Raw genomic sequence first — 13,759 nt, forward strand, 5'->3', positions numbered from 1 at the left:
CTTCCCTTCCCTTCCCTTCCCTTCCCTTCCCTTCCCTTCCCTTCCCTTCCCCTCCCCTCCCCTCCCCTCCCCTCTCCTCCCCTCCCCTTCCCTTCATCTCCTCAATAAAGTATTAGCACCTTAGCCCTTGCATCAAACTCTGGTTTTCAGAGGCCCCAGGATGAGATGGGTAGCATTTCTACATTATTCACATTTATGATACAATTTTTCGACATAAAAGATTACCTAAAGTAGAATTATTCCATCTACTTAGATAAAAGTCTCTATGAATACATCTGCCACACATACACATTGCTTTAGGGCAGAAGGAAAAGGACCACAGGCTCTAGGTGGATGCCCGTGGTGGTCTGCTTTGCTGGTATAGATGCTCTCCCTTACTAACTGTGGTGCTGCCTAGAATGTTCTTCTGCATCGGCTCTGGTGTGAAGCTCTTCATAGCAACACACAGAGTCTCCTGATGTCTCATTCCAGCATGGGGGTGAGAAAGCTCAGGGTTCTTACACTGGGCAGTGCAGAACTCCCCCTTCCCTTTTAAAAAGATCTTATTTATTTGGAGGGGGAGGGGCAGAGGGAGAGAGAGAATCTCAAGCAGACTCCCTGCTAATGTAGAGCCCAACACATAGGGCTCACGGCTCCATCTCATGACCCTGAGATCATGACCTGAGCAGTAATCAAGAGTCGGACACTTAACCGACTGAGCCACTCAGGTGCCCTGAGAACTCCCTTTTTGTCATTTTTTCCCGTGTGGAGTTTTTTCCACACCAACAACCAATCTTCCAACTGGGTATCCAACAAGTCGACCCAGTTCTGACACTGTCTACCTAGAGTTAGTGTCAGATCTTTCAAGTTAAAGGGCTCAGTCCCACAAGACTACCCCCACCTCAGATACCAGTTGCAATTGGTGTGTCTGGGCTCCCCACACTTCTGCTGGACTGACTACAAACTCAGGAGTTCCCACAATCGCCCCCACCCCCCAGGTTCAAGAACTTGCTAGAATAACTCACAGAACTCAGGAAAACACTTGACTTACATTTACTGGCTCATTTCAAGAACTTGCTAGAATAACTCACAGAACTCAGGAAAACACTTGACTTACATTTACTGGCTCATTATAAAGGATACAAAGAAATAGTCAAGGGACACCTGGGTGGCTCAGTCGTTAAGCGTCTGCCTTCGGCTCAGGTCATGATCCCAGGGTCCTGGGATCAAGTCCCACATTGAGCCCCACATTGGGCTCCCATGTTCAGCAGGGAGCCTGCTTCTCTCTCTCCCACTTCCCCTGCTTGTGTTCCCTCTCTCGCTGTCTCTCTCTCTCTGTCAAATAAATAAATAAAATCTTAAAAAAACAAAAGTTTTTATAATTCAGTAGCCAACCCCACCCCACTCCTCCCAGGTGAGGGTGGGGGTGGGGCTGAAAATTCCCGCTCTTTAATCACGTATTTGGTGTTTCTGGTGATCAGCCCCCATCTTGAACTATCTGGGGACCCCTGCCACCCTAAGTCACCTCATTAGCATAAATTCAGGGATAGTCCAAGAGCTTGTTATGAATAACAAAAAACACTCCTATCTGGAAGTTCCAAGGGATTTAGGAGCTTTGTGCCAGGAATATATATAGTGTAGATATTTATTACATACATTATATCACATAGAAAATGTATTATATATAATTACTTATATAATATTTTTTTAATCTTCCCACAGTTCCCCTAAAGAAGTTCCCATTCATTTCTTCACTGTGATTGGCAGTATGCAAATCAGCTAAACTTGAGGTGTTGACACATATACAGGCTCCACAACCCCCTCAAATCTGCCTATAGGTCTGATAAATATGCAAATTAGGCAATCATCCTAAGTTGATGCTAAGATGTGGTCAAACGTCACTGGGACTCAGTTTATGTGCTGATACACTCCACATTTTGAGTATATTGTATATGGTTTACACCCTCTCTTCAGATCTTCAAGACTGAAGACCAGATAGATGAGAGATGAGAGATGAGGCACTGAGACTCGGAGAGGACAAGCAAGTGGTCCAAAGGTCCACTTGGCAGTGGCGGAGACGGGTGGCACACCCAAGTCTTAGGGCTTCAGCCCAGAGTCCCTCCCCCTGCAGCCAAGGGCTTCCTCCTGTAGTATGACATTGCCTCTGTCAACCGTGTAGACAGATCACACTCAAGCTGGTGTCTTCCTTGACAGCCCCAGTGTCTTGGGCCTGAGGACCATCAGAGCTAGGAGGGAACTACTACCCCACTGTGAAGACAAGGAAACTGAGGCCCCAAGTTACAGAGCCAGTGGCAGCAGAGCCAGAAGCTGGACTCACACCCCCTGTGGCCCAGCCGCAGCTCCATAGCCTTGAGCTCTGGGTATGACTAAGTTCAAATTCCAGCTCCACCACTTATTCTCCATGTCTTGCGCAAGTGAACCTCTTTATGCCTTAATTTTTGTTTTTATTAAGTGGGGCTAGCAATGGCATCCACCTCAAAGGGGTATTGGGAGGACTAAATTAGATAATGCATACAAAGGCTTAGGATAGGGCCTGGCATAAAGTATATGATCAACGAATTTTATCTAGTACTCTTTTTATTATAATCCTGTTGGGGAGAACAAACTTTTCCCCCACCTACTTAGATTCAGCGACTGAGGACCCATGAGTTAAACTGACAGGATACGAGATTACCAGGAGAAAAGATAAAGTTTATTCATGTACTAATGCTCATGGAAAATGTGGCTCAAAGAAGCAGTTAGAATTTGAGGCTCATATATCACCTTATTTTTTTTTCAGCTTTATTGAGATATAATTGACATATAACGTTGTGCAAGGCTAACTGGTACAATGTGTTGATGTAATACAATTATGTATTGCACAATGGTGACCACCACAGGCTAGCTAACACCTCCAATCACGCTGTATAATTACCATTTCTTTTCTGTGGTGATAACAGTTAAAATTTACTCTCTTAGCAAATTTCAAGTATATAATACAGTATTATTAACTATAATTACCATGCTGTACATTAGATCCCCGAAACTTACTCATCTTATAATTCAAAGTCTGTACTCTTTGACCAACATCTGCCCATTTCCCCCATCCTCCCAGCCCCCAGCCATCACCACCCTATTCTCTGTTTCTATGAGTTCCGCTTTTTTAGATTCCCCATAAAGTGATATCATACGGTATCTGTCTTTCTCTGCCTGACATTTTACTTAGTATAATGCCCTCAATGTCCACCCATGTTGTGGCAAATGGCAGGATTTTCTTCTTTCTCATGGCCGAATCGTACTCCGTTGCATGTATATAACACATCTTTATCTATTCACCTATCGACGGACACTTAGGTTGTTTCCATGTCTTGGCTATTCTGAATTATGCTGCAGTGAACATAGCAGTACAGGCTTCTCTTGGAGATCCTGTTTTCATTTCCTTTGGATCTATGCCTGGAAGTGGGGTTGCTGAATCATATGGTAGTTCTATTTTTTTTAAGTAGGCTCCACGCCCAACGTGGAGCCCAACCCGGAGCTTGAACTCATGACCCTGAGATCAAGACCTGAGCTAAGATCAAGAGTCGGATGCTTAACCAACTGAGCCCCCAGGCGCCCCGGTAGTTCCATTTTTAATTTCTTGAGGAACCTCCATACTGTCTGTCATGGTGACTGCACCCATTTACATTCCCACCAACAGTGCACAAGGGCTCCCTTTCTCCACATCCTCACCCACGATCGTTATTTGTCTTTTTGACGACAGCCGTTCTGACAGGTGTCAGGTGACATCTCATTGTGGTTTCAATTTGCGTTTCCCTGATCATGAGTCTGTTGGCCGCCTGGATGTCTTCTTTGGACAAATTCTATTCAGGTCTTTTATCCATTTTTAGTTGGATTGCTTGTGTCTTTTTGCTATTGAGTTTCATGAGTTCTTTATATATTCAGATACTTGCCCCTTGTCAGATATTAGATACCATCTCGATAGGGGAAGGGGGAAGGGAGTAATGACATTTATGGGAAAACAAATGACTTTCAGGGAAGATAAATGGGTCTCTAGAATAGATGGGCGATGGGGCGCCTGGGTGGCACAGCGGTTAAGCGTCTGCCTTGGGCTCAGGGCGTGATCCCGGCGTTGTGGGATCGAGCCCCACATCAGGCTCCTCCACTGGGAGCCTGCTTCTTCCTCTCCCACTCCCCCTGCTTGTGTTCCCTCTCTCGCTGGCTGTCTCTATCTCTGTCGGATAAATAAATAAAATCTTTAAAAAAAAAATAGAATAGATGGGCGATATGGTCATTTTATGATAATATCCGTCTAGGTGATTTCTTATCCTGGTCTCAGGTGACAGGAGTCAACCTTCTGTGGTTGTGAGACTCCTGGGCAGGGGATTTATGATGCTTGAATTCTTTGGGGAGGCTCTGATTTTAGGCACATAAGGGGAAGTTCAGAAAAAAAGCCTCTCCCTGTATGTGTTGATTCTCAAATATCTTCAGCTCAAAATAATCCTATGACACAGTGGCATATTTTATACCCCTCCAATCATGCACAAGAGAAGGTGGGGAAGGATGGGTGGGAGATGCAGGCCAAAGCTGGAGGGCACCTTTCGGTTTTCTAGACGCCTCCCAGCCTGCCCTCCCTGGCTGAGGTTGGGCCACTTGGGGCCTTTGCTCCTTATCAGAGCTTGCTCACGGCTAAGCTGGAGCCATTCCATTCCCTGTCCCTCTGACCTGGTGCAATGGGGTGGCTTCAGGCTACTCTAGGGAGTCTCACCCACACCTGAAGCTGGAAGGGGGGTGGGTGCCTACTGCTGGGCTGGGAAGGGCAGCAGAGGCCATTTCTCTGTCCAGGGAGACTGACTGCTTTCCCTGCCCTCCCCATGGGATCAGGGTCCCCCAGGTGGAGAAGCAGCCGGGTCCCCCTCTGCAGAGCTGCTCAAGCCAATGGCATCTCAAGCACATTTGACTCTCATGGTGGACCATTCTTTAATACTTCCCTCCTTGACATGATTGTTCCGTAAAGATGATAAATTGGAACAAATATATTTCATATGAACTAACTTTGCATTTATCAGACAAAAATTATTATACCTCTTAGCAAGGCACCTGGGTGGCTCAGTCGGTTAAGCATCTGCCTTCGGCTCAGGTCATGATCTCAGGGTCCTGGGACCGAGCCCCACATCAATCTCCCTGCTCAGTGGGAAGCCTGCTTCTCCCTCTCCCTCTGCCCCTCTCCCCTGCTCACGTACTCCCTCTCTCTCAAATAAATAAAATCTTTAAAAAAATTATTACACCTCTTACTTTGCACAATTTGACTAGTTTAAATTATTTTTTTAAAGATTTTATTTATTTATTTGACAGAGATAGAGACGGCCAGCGAGAGAGGGGAACACAAGCAGGGGGAGTGGGAGAGGAAGAAGCAGGCTCATAGCGGAGGAGCCTGATGTGGGGCTCGATCCCACAACGCCGGGATCATGCCCTGAGCCCAAGGCAGATGCTTAACCGCTGTGCCACCCAGGCGCCCTGACTAGTTTAAATTTTAAACAGAAATAAAACCTCCAAGCTGTCCCAGAGTGGCGGAATCGAAGGCACTCGAGTTCTGTCCTTTCCTCTTTGCAATCGCTGGGCTCCCCTTGCTTCTGTAGCTTCCACTGTTTACACCCAGCGCCCTGTCCCGTGGGGGCGGGAGACAGGAGTGGCACGGGAAGGGTGGTGGGGACCTCTAGGAACTGCAGATGCGCGCTGGCAGCTCTGTCTGCGTGTGTATAACAGGCAATTCTCTGAGGGAACTTGGATGTGCCACACCATATGCATGAATAAGCAACAAAGTTGCTAATTTGAAGCTTATTTGATTTATTGTAAAAATTCAATAGTAATTGTAGCAATTGTTTAGAACTTTGGCCAATCTTTATTGACTTTATTTGACTTCCAGAGAGGAGTGTTTGTTTTATCACTGACGTGGTTGAAAACTAACACAGGGTGAAAATAAAGGCAGATAGACTTTATTATTGTTTTTCAATTCTCTGCATAGGATGCCCCCCTTGCTGCTGCCCTCGGGGCGTACAGCTCCCACCATCCTGAGTTTTGTACACCACTAGCACAGTCGTCCCCACCTCTTGCCTGCCCCCAGGCCCACCGGCTTTCACCTTTGAGCTAGAGGCCGACTGGCCACATTGTTGGGATGTCAGGCCCTAGGGCCCAGACTGCTTCCGGCTTTCTCTGGCCTCCAAGACCTCCCCACCCTCCAAGCCACCTCACCCCAAGGCCTGGCTGGAAAGCCTCAGTTCACGTGAGACAAGCTCTCTTAGAGATGGGTTCACGTGGGGAAACTGAGGCTTTGGGAGGGAAGGAAACTCTCCTGAGGGGGAGGCTGAGGGGAAGAGCCTGACCCAGCTCTGAGCCTCGGCGGTGGCTGCTCAGACCCACTGTGGCTTCCAGGGACAGGAGGAAGAGGAAAGGGGCACTGTGGGGTGATTTGCACCTCATTTGAATGGGTCCCTGATGCCTCACACCCAGAGCAGGCCTACCTATAGGATCCTCGGACTCAGGGGGATCCCCTGTGGCCCCCACAACCTCCGGTGTGCATTCCCTACCAGTCAGTGCCTGTCGGTGCGGCAGCCAGGCCCTCCCAGAGCCTGGCTGTGAAGGAGTTGCCCCTGGGAGAGGCCAGGCTGGCAGCATGGAGGGGCAAGATCTGTCGATCAGACCCCAGACACCTCACTGGTGCAGCAGGTCTGGGCCCTGAGGAGGGAGGCCCCTCACTCAGCTGGGTCCAAGAGGTACTAGAGGGAGCCTGAGGCCCTCCCGAAGAGTCTGAGGGCTCTACAGTGCTCTGGTCTGTGCTGGGCAATAGGGGTTTCCCTAGCAATCCTGCCTTCACCTGGCTGGGAGAATGTGCTGAGTCGTGACACAAGCTGGGATAGAAGGAGACCTGGGAGGAAGCCAAAGGCCAACTACTGATGGCCAGGGGGAGAGGCCTGTCTTGACAGCAGGCTCTGCAGGCAATGCCCACGCCTCCACCGCTCCAGCCCTCCAGCCTCTCTCAGACAGGTGGGCTGGGATCAGGGGAGGAGAGAGCCTTCCTGGCCATCTTCCCAGAGTAGTAACATAGAGAAACTGAAGGGACTCCATTTTAGCAAGCTCCACTTCTGCTGTTTCTGTCCTAAGTCCCATTTACTCACACTCTGTATTTTGCATCTGAGTAAACCAAAGAAGCTATGACCCCACTCCAAGGGGAGACAAGAAAGTTAGCCATTGTCTGAGTTTCATCCTAGGCCCCAAACACCTGATAACATCTAAAAGGAACTGGATCCCGAATACGTTCTGGGAGAGTCGCTTCAAGCAAACCTCAGGCAACACTGGCGTCAACAGCCCCTTGGAAAAACACCTGTTGTTCACCTGACACTCACCTTGATCAGACCCTACCCCGAATTCCTGAAGGAACACGTACACTTGACCCCTTTCCAATATAAACTCCTAATCGCAAACTGTGGGGAGACTCGCTTCTCCTTTTCGGAGTCTCCCAGACACTCCATCTGCTGCACTCTATCACTTACATGGTTCAGTGAACTCTGCTCTCACCTCCTCCTGGCTCGTGTTTGATTTCCATCCTGCGCTAAGACAAGGACCTTCTTGGGGCGCCTGGGTGGCACAGCGGTTAAGCGACTGCTTCTTCCTCTCCCACTCCCCCTGCTTGTGTTCCCTCTCTCGCTGGCTGTCTCTATCCCTGTCGAATAAATAAATAAAATCTTAAAAAAAAAAAAAAAGACAAGGACATTCTTGGCCAGTCTCACTGGATCCCCTTTGGGTCATCGGACCCAGCTAGCCTCTGTCAGTAGGGTCCTGTCCCATCAGGAAGGGCCCTTCTGGAAGCCCTCACAGTGCTGCCTATGGGCTACTCTCTACCTTACTCCTCCAGTGACAGAAAACTCATGAATCCCCCAGATCACTGGCCTCCAGTTCTGCTGAGAGAAGGTCTTTCTTCTTTTTGAGCTGGACCCCTCCTCCCTGGGACTTGCCTCATTGGCCAGTGGGCCCCAGACACTGTTGTAGGGGCAGACAAGTTTCTCCTTCTACCTTTCTAGGTTCTTTGGCTGGCCTAATAATTAAATTGACGTAACACAGATTAACACGAGAAAAACACATTTCATAAATACAGGAACCCCATAAAAATAGGAGTCTCCCAATGGTAGTCAGATAATTGAGGCTTATATGCTATCCTGAGCTGAGAAGTGAGTAGGGGTCTGGGACTTCAAAGTGGAGGAAGACAATTCACAGGAAGGGAAGAGTAAACAAATGTTGGCCATGCCCTGCAGATAATTCTTTTTTTTTTTTTCTTAAGAGGAAATGATTTATTTTATTTTTTTAAAGATTTTATTTATTTATTTGAGAGAGAGAGTGAAAGCGAGCATGAGGAGAGGAGGGTCAGAGGGAGAAGCAGACTCCCCGCTGAGCAGGGAGCCTGATGCGGGACTCGACCCTGAGATTCCAGGATCATAACCTGAGCCGAAGGCAGTTGCCCAACCAACTGAGCCACCCAGACGCCCCAGATAATTCTTTCTGATGTAAAAGGTTATCTCTAGTAAGAGTTCTCTTCTTGGTACAGGCCCCATATCTAAATTCTTTTAGGCAGTTAAGGAGGGGGTAAAAAGCCCTTCCTGAGTCTGCTGGCCCCAAAATGTACAGCTTCAAATACTCCACACACCGAAGCACGTTCTAAGGTGGCATATTCTGTTCCCCTTTGCTGTTGAAGCTGCCGGGCCAGTGTTGCGGGGTCTACCTCACCAGTTCCACCTTATAAGCATGTCCCTCCAGCCTGCCCAGGCCACCACCTCAGCCTATTTCCCAAGTCTGTTCTGTTTTTTTACCCCCTCATACTCTCTGGGCACAGTGAGCTCCCCGTCACTGGAGGGTTGCAAGCCAAAGCGAGGCACACGCCCACCGATCAGAGGTCTCCTAAGTGTCAGGGGGGCAGCTTGGGTCCAGACGGTCCTGGCGGTTCCCCAGCCCCAAGAGAGCTGGGAGGAGAAGTAGGGGAGGCAGGGAGTTTGGGATCGCGTCACACTGTGGCCGATGAGGCTCAGACTCCGCAGCCTTGTTGTGTTCGTTTTTACCTTGTCCAAACTAAGTGAGGAAGCACCTCCTGGAAATGATACCCTGCAGGCCAGCTGCCAGGGTGCTGTTTGTCTAGGGAGCTCAGGCCTCCCAGACATGCAGAGAATGCAGAAGGCCTGGCCTGGAATAATCCAGAAGCACCTCCACACACACACACACACACACACACACACACACACACACACACAGCCCAGCTCGGGCTCAGCACCTTCCCGGACAGAGAAGGATGCTCACCCCTGTTCCAACTGCATGGGCCTATAGACCCCTGCCTTCTGATCACTGGAAGGGGCCGGGGAGCAGGGCCATGCTCTCCTTCAACTAGACTCAAGAAGAAACTTTCTGAGACCACAAATAGCGACCCAGGCACAGAGGGGTTTTCGGGCTCTGGACACACTTTGAAAGTACGGGGGAGACCTAAGGGGTCGGGAATGGTAAAGCTACCTGCAGAGCGAAGAACAGGCAGGGCCAAGAGACGGGGAAGGGCGCCCCAGTGCCCGGTAGAGGTACCGAGGCCTAGGTGTGCGGCCTGGGACACACACCCTCACCGGGCCCACACAGTCAGTCGGGGACCTTTACTGCCTTGTCTCTCCTGGTCTCACAGTAGCCCCCCTTTCACAGCTAAGTCCTATCAGAGACCTGGGATTTAAACTCTGGCCTTTCCCAGAGCCAGCCTGGCCTTTCCCGAGCCCTTCAGACCCTTCTGGGGTCAAGTTCAACTCAGAGTTCTGGGTTTCACATCAGCACTGGTCCCAATCACAGCCTGCCCAGCTTGGTTCTTTCTGCAGGCAGGTCACTTCGAGATCCCTTCAACAGGGTTTTCAGTTTCTGGGGTGTGGTGGGGGCTCCCCTCCCATCCTTGATTCTCATAGTCAACTCACACTCCTACCCACTTCAAACCTTCTTCCTACCTGTTCCAGCTTCCCCTCCAAGAGGGGCCAGGGGCCAGGGAAAGGGTGCCTAGGCCAGCTCAAGGACAGACTCTGGACTAACAGCTTTTAGGGCATATTTGATGAAATTTGATTTCAGACCCCAGAGGCCAGAACACTCCCAGCAGGGTCTCAGGAGAGGCAGACAGGAATCGAGGGGGCGAGATTTCAGGAAGCGCTCACCCTCAGAGTCTTACAAGTGCAGGCTTGGCATCGAAGAGAGACAGCCTCGTTACATGTTTTTTGTTTTTTTTTTCACTGTAGGCACCTTGCTGGCCTTACCCTGGTCCCTGCCTGGACTCCAGGAAGAAGGGTTGAGGGGCCCTGTCCTTCTGAGGCAGATAGGCACTAAGTAGAGCTCTGTGGAGCCAGAACCTAGGAGTCCCTGGCTGGCTCCAAAAGAAGCCACCAGGCAAACGGAGGCAAAATGCTATGCAAATCAGCCTCTTGGAGGTTTGCATGGGGTGGGAGTTGGGAGGCCAGCTGACAGGGCACCAGTAGGCCAGCTGCAGGAAGGGGACAGACTGGGTGCTGCGCCCACTGCACAAAGGGAAGACTGAGGTTCTGATGTGAAGGGGAGCTGCAGAGATAGGCACCTGTGTGGAGGGGAAGAAAGGGGCAAACAGGGCAAGAGGATACAGAAGCTTCACAGCAGGCTAATTCTGCTTGTTGCCACTTCAAATGCCCCATCCTGCCCTCCTCCCTCCTCTACCCTGAGGCCCACAAAAGCTCCCTTCTGCAAGGATCTCCCGCTCTGAGCTCACCCCACCAGAGACTTAGCCTGCAGGATGCTGGGGACAGGAATGGGAGAAGACAGAAAGTGGTGAGCTGTGTTGTCCTCTTCTTTCCCCTGACCCAAAGTGCCAGCTAGGGTCGGCCCCACATCCCCCTCAGCCTCACTTCCCATGGGAAGCCTTTCTTGACTTACCCTCACTTCGTGACTTACCTCAACACTTAGTGCAGGTCCAGGGAAGAGGGGTCTGGGTGTGGCCTGGGAGCTCTAGAGCTGGGCAGTGCTTCTGTGGAGCCTCTGTCCAGGGCAGGGAGCCAGATGGGCACCAATGGCTTGTTCCCCCCTATTGTTTATAGGCGCTGCCTTATTCCAAAGAGGATTGGAACCTAAGCATCAAAGGGGTTGGAACCTGTCAGTCTTCCTCACTAGCACATCCATTGCATGGAAGGATGGATGAATGGGCGGACGGAGGGTAGGATGAAAGGCTGTAAGGGCATTGTGCGGTGACTGGGCAGACCTGGTGTAAGCCATAGCCTTCTCTTCCTCCTGCTGTAAAATCCAGTCGCAGCACTGGCACTCCTCCTGCCGCACACATTCAAGAGTGTGGACCGCCCGGACCTCACCAGTTCCTCATGCCTGGGACCCAGTGTGAGTCCCTCATGACCCAGCAGGGCCCCCCATCCTCCTTGGGTGGTATTTTGGTCCTCACCTCAACTCCACCCCACCCAGTCCTGGATAGCTGAGGATGTTCTGATGTTCTGGATTAGCTGATGTTAACTGCTTTAGAAAATGGTAGAGTGCCTTTGGGAAAAACAAAATACATTAATTTGGGTCCCAGGTCAGAAAAACAAATTTATATTTGGCTTTAGTCTGGGTTGGTTTTGGCCTTCAGCCACTGGTCAGGAGAGCAAGAGGGCAGGGAGGATTGTCTTGGCCCCAAAGCAAGAGAAGTGGGTTGAAGCCCAGCTCCAGCCAGAATCATATAGGGAAGTGGGCCAGGCCTTCAACCATCTGGACTGTTCACTTCAACACGCATTTACTGAGCGCCTGCTCTGCACTGAATGCATGTGGGGTACATGTAAACTCTGCCCCGCCCTCCGGGGGTTCTGAGTCTAGCGGGGAGACAAATAAGTGAGTAGGGGCTCTCAGTGTAGGGTGATTGGGCTCTGAGGGAGGGAGTGAGCTGAGGGGTTGTGCGAGCCCAGGGGAGGCACCGGACTTAACTCAGGGTGGAGAGGTGACATCAGAAAGATGTCATTGGGGGCAGGACCCCTATGTCATTTGTACAGCCCAGGGCAAAATGAAAATGCAAGGCCCCTTGTTCAGATTTCAAGATGGCAAAAAGCAGAGCACTCGACCCAGCACAGGGCCCTTCTCAGGACCCGGCCCTGTGTGGACCGCACCGAGCTCACACCCTGCATCTGGCCTTGCCTGAAGGAGGACGCGCCCGAGCTGAGTCTGAAGGATGAGCGTGCGCGTGCCCGGGGAAGCATCGTGAGCGACGGTGGGGGCCATGAAAGAGCTCAATGTGTGCGAGGACCTGGCAGCCCTGCGAAATTCCCAGAGCTTTGTGTCCTCAGAGCTGGGCCTTAACACCCGCGCAGGGGCCAGTGCAGCCGGACAAGGTTTTCCCAGGCCTCAGGGGTCATGTGAGGATGCCAGCTGTCCTTTCTAGGCAGGGGGTGGGGCTGGAAGTGGGGGGACACAATCATTTTAATCTGACATAATAGCCTTCCCACTGAATGGGAATTAAAATGCCCCTTCTTTCTTAAGAAATAAAAGAAGCTGCTTTTTGTGATGTATTTGGCAAACAAACATACATACAAAAGTGAAGTGAGAAGCCTATGTTGGTTTCCCTAATTAAAAAAAATAGTGGGTGCTCTGTGAACTCCCCAAATTAAGGCTCCGACTGGTCGTAAAATTCCCTGGAGAAGCCACAGCTGACACCCAGCCAGCCTTGGTGAGAGCCCAGGCAGGCAAGGGACAGGCAAGTCCCAGGAGCTGGGACTCCGTGCTCAGGAGGCTTGCCGGCCTCTGTAGGGTAAGGATCCAGCTCAGGCCAGGAGCTGCTGGGAGGGCAGCTTTGAAACACAGCAGGGAGATACTAGGACACAGAGAAACCAAAGCCTCCCCTGATAACCCTCCAGGAAGCCAGCACAGAACAAAACAGAGATAAGGAGTAGACCGCCTCTCTCAAGGCCAAACGGTTTTAAAAGACACTCTTTGGGGGAGGACATCGGGTTGAAAGGCTGGGCAGGCGATAAAGAGATCCCTTGGTGGGGAGCTAAAGAGATAAATGAGTGTCTGCCCGCTTGTTTGATGACCTCCAGCAGGACCAGGCTCCTGGCTGGATGGCAGCTGGACACCTCCAGCCCTCAGTTCTGGAATCAGCCTCCATGGTCAAGGCTGGGTCCTCCTATTTCAGGCTCCCTGGGCCTCCCCTTTCAGTCTAAAGCTGTTACAGTCTTGTTTTGTTTTAAAGCAAAGATAAGTAGACTCTAAGAAATGCTCCATCAAGTGATTTTGCGCCAGGGAGAGCCTTGGAAGCGGCGTGCTATAATGGAGAGGGCCTGGCCTTGGTTGCAGCTGGCGCGCCCGAGCCCTGTGCCTCACTCTCTGTGAACTTCAGTGTTCTCGAATGCATGATGAGAACAATGAACCCGGAAGTGCAGGGCTGGGGGAAGATTAAGAGATGATGCAGGGGTGCCTGGGTGGCTCAGTTGGTTAAGCAGCTGCCTTCAGTTCAGGTCATGATCTCAGGGTCCCGGGATGGAGCCCTGCTTCTGGCTCCCTGCTCAACAAGGAGTCTGCTTCCCCCTCTGCCCCTCACCCCTCTTGTTCTCTCTCTCAAATAAATAAATAAACAAAATCTTTAAAAAATAATAATAAAAGGAGATGATGCAGACGAAGTAGTTGGTCAGTACTGCCTTAACCTGGCAGCGGGCCTCTGCCTGGGCCTTGTGATTTTGGAGGGCCTCATGCTGGTCCTTCCCTGACTGCTCCCCACCCCGCTGGG

This window comes from Ursus maritimus, unplaced genomic scaffold, assembly GCF_017311325.1.
Source record: "Ursus maritimus isolate PB19 unplaced genomic scaffold, ASM1731132v1 scaffold_27, whole genome shotgun sequence".
Lineage (NCBI taxonomy): Eukaryota > Metazoa > Chordata > Mammalia > Carnivora > Ursidae > Ursus > Ursus maritimus.